A 5,036-nucleotide genomic window follows, 5' to 3' on the forward strand; every position below is an offset into this window, starting at 1 on the left:
AAAAAAAAAAAAAAAAAAAAATTAGCTAGGCATGGTGGCACACACCTTGTAGTCCCAGCTACTTGGGAGGCTTAGGTGGGAGAATCACCTGAGTCCAGGGAGGTCAAGGCTGCAGTGAGCCATGATTTTGCCACTGCACTCCAGCCTGGGTGACAGAGTGAGACCCTATCTCAAAAAAAAAAAAAAAAAGATGATGTAAGAAGAAAAGCGATGATGTAAGAAGATAATGTTTAATGATGTAATACCTTCCTGAAAACTATATGGAAAAGGACATTTTCATAAATTGGACTGAGCATATGAGACTGTGCTTTTCCCTCCAAACATGTTCAATGCTTATTATTAGTGGGGACTATCAATATAGCAAGTAAAGGCAAGAAAGGTAGTCTAGGTGTTTGTTAGGACTGTGAGTAATGGCCTATGAAATACAACAAAAAACTGGGGGCAGCCTAGACTGTGTAGTAGAGAGTGAAAAATAAATGTTAATTTCTTCTACTATCTTCTTTACCTTGGAGGGAGAGAGCTTTGGCTTCTTCTTTTATTAATAAAAATAGTGTCAACGTCCTAATTGCATTTAATTAAGCCATATTTCTGGTACTGAGAATGCAGAAGGATACACTGTATCCTGCTGTTCTCCTTTTCCTAATTCATGCAAGCAGCTCTTAAATGGGTAAGAAATGATGATTGAATATTGTGAACAGGCACAATAGTTAATCTTGTGTGAATAGGCGGTAGGAGTGGAATGTGTTTGTCTTGGGTTTGTTAGAAAGATTTTCATGATCAAACACTGAAAGAGGATTTTCCCCATTTTCTTCCTGCTGACAATGCATCACTGATAGTTTGACCTAATGAGGTTCATAGATTTAATAAAATAGAAAAAGGCAGTGAGCCATTTCCCAAAGTGACTTGAAAGAAATATTTGGCAGAAATAATTGAGATTCAGAGATTACTGGTCCATAGAACCCTACCAATTCCTACCAACCTGGACTATGCCCACATGCTCTACATTTTCTGCTGATTTTAGAATTCACCCCTCTGCTGCCTGGGTGGCAGTAACTTCCCTTAATAGGGCCATTTGTCATAAACTACGAGACGCTAAGGAATTAATCAAAATTTTCCATGGGTAAGCAGTAAATTGAGAGTCTGTACAATCCTTAATAATGATACCTTAGCTTTGTATAATCTGCTGGAGTTTATATAGTACCTTCACGGACCTTTAACTCATTTAGTTCTCATTCTAATCCTGTCAGGTGGGGACCAGCATCCTTTACGGTTGAAAAAACCTGAGGCTCCAGGATCCTTAAATGAGTTGCCCAAGTCTTGCAGTGAGTAAATAAATGGTAGCATTCAGACCCAGGTCTTATAGATCCATGTCTGGTGCTTGATCCAAGCTAGCGGAACAACTATCCTTAAGGAGAGAAAAAGAAGATTCTGATCTGAGGTCTGAGGACCAGGGATGAAGTCCTGGCCCCTGCCTCCTGGTAGCACATGATGTGAGGCATTTCAATTAGCCTCTCTGAATCACAGTTTTCTAATTTGTAAAACAGGCTGGGCGCGGTGGCTCATGCCTGTAATCCCAACACTGGGAGGCTGAGACGGGCAGATCACCTGAGATTGAGGGTTTGAGATGAGCCTAACCAACATGGAGAAACCCCATCTCTACTAAAAATAGAAAATTAGCCAGACGAGGTGGCAGGCTCTTGTAATCCCAGCTACTCGGGAGGCTGAGGCAGGACAATCGCTTGAACCCGGGAGGCAGTGTTTGTCGTTGAGATGAGATTGAGCCACTGCCCTCCAGCCTGGGTGACAAGATCGAAACTCTGTCTCAACGTCTCAAAAAAACAAAAACAAAATGTATTATCATCACTCAGCTCCAAATCCACCCTTTATTGCCTGCCTTGTGAAACTGTGGTTTCCTGAGAGATGCAACTGCCACCTGGCCATTTGGGGTGACTTGTGCCACTGAGCCAACCAGCAGAAAAAGGTGTCACTCTACTGGCTAGAATGATTGATCCCAGTTACCAAGGGGAAATTGAGCTGCTATTACACAATAGGGAAGAGGAGCCATGTCTGGAACACAGAGGATTATCTAGAGATCCTCTTAGTACTTCTATGAACAATAGTAAATGGTAATAGAATATTATAGAAACAAGCATACAAAAAGCTGGATGACTGGGGACTCAGACCCTTAGGGAATGAAGGTTTAGGTTATTTCACCAGGTAAAGAATCCTGACCATCCGAGGTTCTGCCTGAGGGTAAAATGAATAAAGAATGCATTGTGGGAAAAGGAAATCATAGATTATGCTATGGCATCTTACAAAAATCAGGACTGTGGTAGTGTGAAAGGAAATTGTCTTGGGCCCCCAAAATCACTAAGCAAAACTCAAGCTTGGAAACTGCTTAGGGCAAATCTGCCTCCCATTCTCTTTAAAGTTATCCATCTGTGGCCGGGCGAGGTGGCTCATGCCTGTAATCTCAGTACTTTGGGAGGCCGAGGCAGGTGAATCACAAAGTCAGGAGTTCGAGACCAGACTGGCCAATATGGTGAAACCCTGTCTCTACTAAAAATACAAAAATTAGCTGGGTATGGTGGTGTGTACCTATAGTCCTAGGTACTCAGGAGGCCAAGGCAGGAGAATTGCTTGAACCTGGGAGGCAGAGGTTGCGGTGAGCTGAGGTGGCACCACTGCACTCCAGCCCGGGTGACAGAGCAAGACCCCATCTTAAATAAATAAATAAATAAACAAATAAAGTTATCCATCTGCTCACTGAGATAAATGCATCTCTGATTGCCTCCTTTGGAAAAGCTAATCAGAAACTCATCTATCTGTCACCTGGAAGCTCCCTCCCTGCTTCCTGCCTCTGTTTCCAGTTGTCCTGCCTTTCCAGACCAAAGCAATGTATTTCTTACACATATTGATGTCTCCTGTCTCCCTAAAATATATAAAACCAAGCTGTGCCCAGACCACCTTGGGCACAGGTCGTCAGGACTTCCTGAGGCTGTGTCACTGCTGTGTTCCTCAACCTTGGCAAAATAAACTTTCTAAATTAACCAAGACCTGTCTCAGATTTTCTGGGTTCACAGTAACTTTGCAGATTTTCTCCTTGCTTGTTATACGTATATATTCATTTGTATATTATAAAAACATTCTTTTCTCTCCTTCTCACTATTATTTTATATCTAAATTGTTGGAGGTTAACTTTATAATTTAGTTTTTAGGTAATAAAATATTCACCGGGGCCCAGTGTATTGGCACACCCTGTAATCCCATCACTTTGGAAGGCCAAGGTGGGCAGATTGCTTGAGCCCCAGAGTTTGTAACTAGCCTGGGCAACATGGCAAAACCCTGTCTCAACAAAAAATACAAAAATTAGTCAGGCATGGTGGTGCACACCTGTAGTCCCAGCTACTCAGGAGGCTGAAGTAGGAGGATTGATTGAGCCTGGGAGGTCAAGGCTGCAGTGAGCCATGACTGTGCCACTGCACTCCAGCCTGGATGACAAGACCCTTGAGATGTCAATCACCACCTGCAGGGGCGTGTCCTGCAGGCTCTGCCTTAATGATGGATGAATACATGCACTCTCACACCCATTTCAGTGATTCGAGTGGTCTATGGATGATTGTCAGCTGCTTTCAGAGGCTGACTGCCTCCAATTGACCAAGACCCCCTTTATATCCACACGTGTATTCAGTGAAGATTTCATAACAGAGGTTCTAAGTCAACATGCTTGTGGATAATTAACATGGTTAAAAGAGTGGTTTTACAAATGATAAAAGCTTTAGCTTCTGGGGCCCAGAGTGAACACCAATAACGGGTAATACCCCTTTGACCTCCTCCTGAGAGGACCATCCAGCACAAAGTTTACATGAGTAAACAGTTAGAGACAATGTGGGATAAACAGATTTAAACTGGGACAGGCTTTTATTGTCCCCATCTTTTCACTAACATAACGGACTGGCCGTCTTCGGCCTGTCCCAATAAAACCTTTTGGCCTTCCAAAATGTTTGAGACTACAATCTATAACTTTTCCTAACATTTCCCTAATATTTTGCCAACCACCCAGAGAGAATTCCAACAGACCCCATCTCAAAAACAAACAAAATATTCATTGGGACTGTGACTGAACTTGAGAGTTACTAATTTTGGGATCGTACGTCCCTTCATTTTGAGGAAATGGTGAACATGAACACGGGCTCATTTTTACAAAGGGAAGCTGTATTATATTAGGTAAAAACATATTGGTGTTTTGTTTTCCCAAGGAGTTCAAATGCCTGTAAATGGGTGCATATGGAAGTGAAGAAGCCAAAGGTATGGACAGCACCTGTTTTCAATTTATTGCTTCTCAGTTCCCATTGTTGTTCTGCTTTGTGATACTGTGGATCTGGACCCTGTAAATGTTCACCTCTGTCAGCCAGCACTGTGTACAGCTTTGTCAACAGAGAGTGCCATAGGGACTCTGCAGGTGGAAGAGCTTCTTTTTCCAGTTCCAGTGTTATTCTTTTCCACTTTTTCTATGCACAGCTATACGTGGATGGCATGCACTTAGGATGGCCAGGGACATTCATACTCCTGCAAGTTTGACCAGCACACTGATGAGACGTTCCCTTCTCACTGACCTCAGTTCAGCAGCTGATAACCAGCTCTGGCCTGGGACAACTCAGCAAACTCCTTCTCTATCTAGTGGGCCACAGGTACACCCCTCCTACTTGCAACAAGGTGTGAAACTCAGCCTACCTTTCAACTTTGTTCTTTTCTTGGTCACTCCCCCTGATTCACAGGTCATTCTTCAGAATTACCTTTTATCTCCTCCCAGTCCCAGCTGCTAGTTCCTTATGACCAGTTGATAACTGTTTATATTACATTTTTGCTGTTTAAATTTCTGATTGTATTTCTCTCTCCTGATTGGACCCTGACTGATATAAAAATGACATTGATTTTGAGTATTTCACTGGGTTATGATGATGCTTAAATAAACCAACGCACAGGGAAGCACTTAGAATTTTTTTAAGAATTTGGCAAATCTTTGCATAAATGGT

This window comes from Sapajus apella, unplaced genomic scaffold (assembly GCF_009761245.1).
Source record: "Sapajus apella isolate SASKATOON/1434 unplaced genomic scaffold, GSC_monkey_1.0 scaffold13, whole genome shotgun sequence".
Classification (NCBI taxonomy): Eukaryota; Metazoa; Chordata; class Mammalia; order Primates; family Cebidae; genus Sapajus; species Sapajus apella.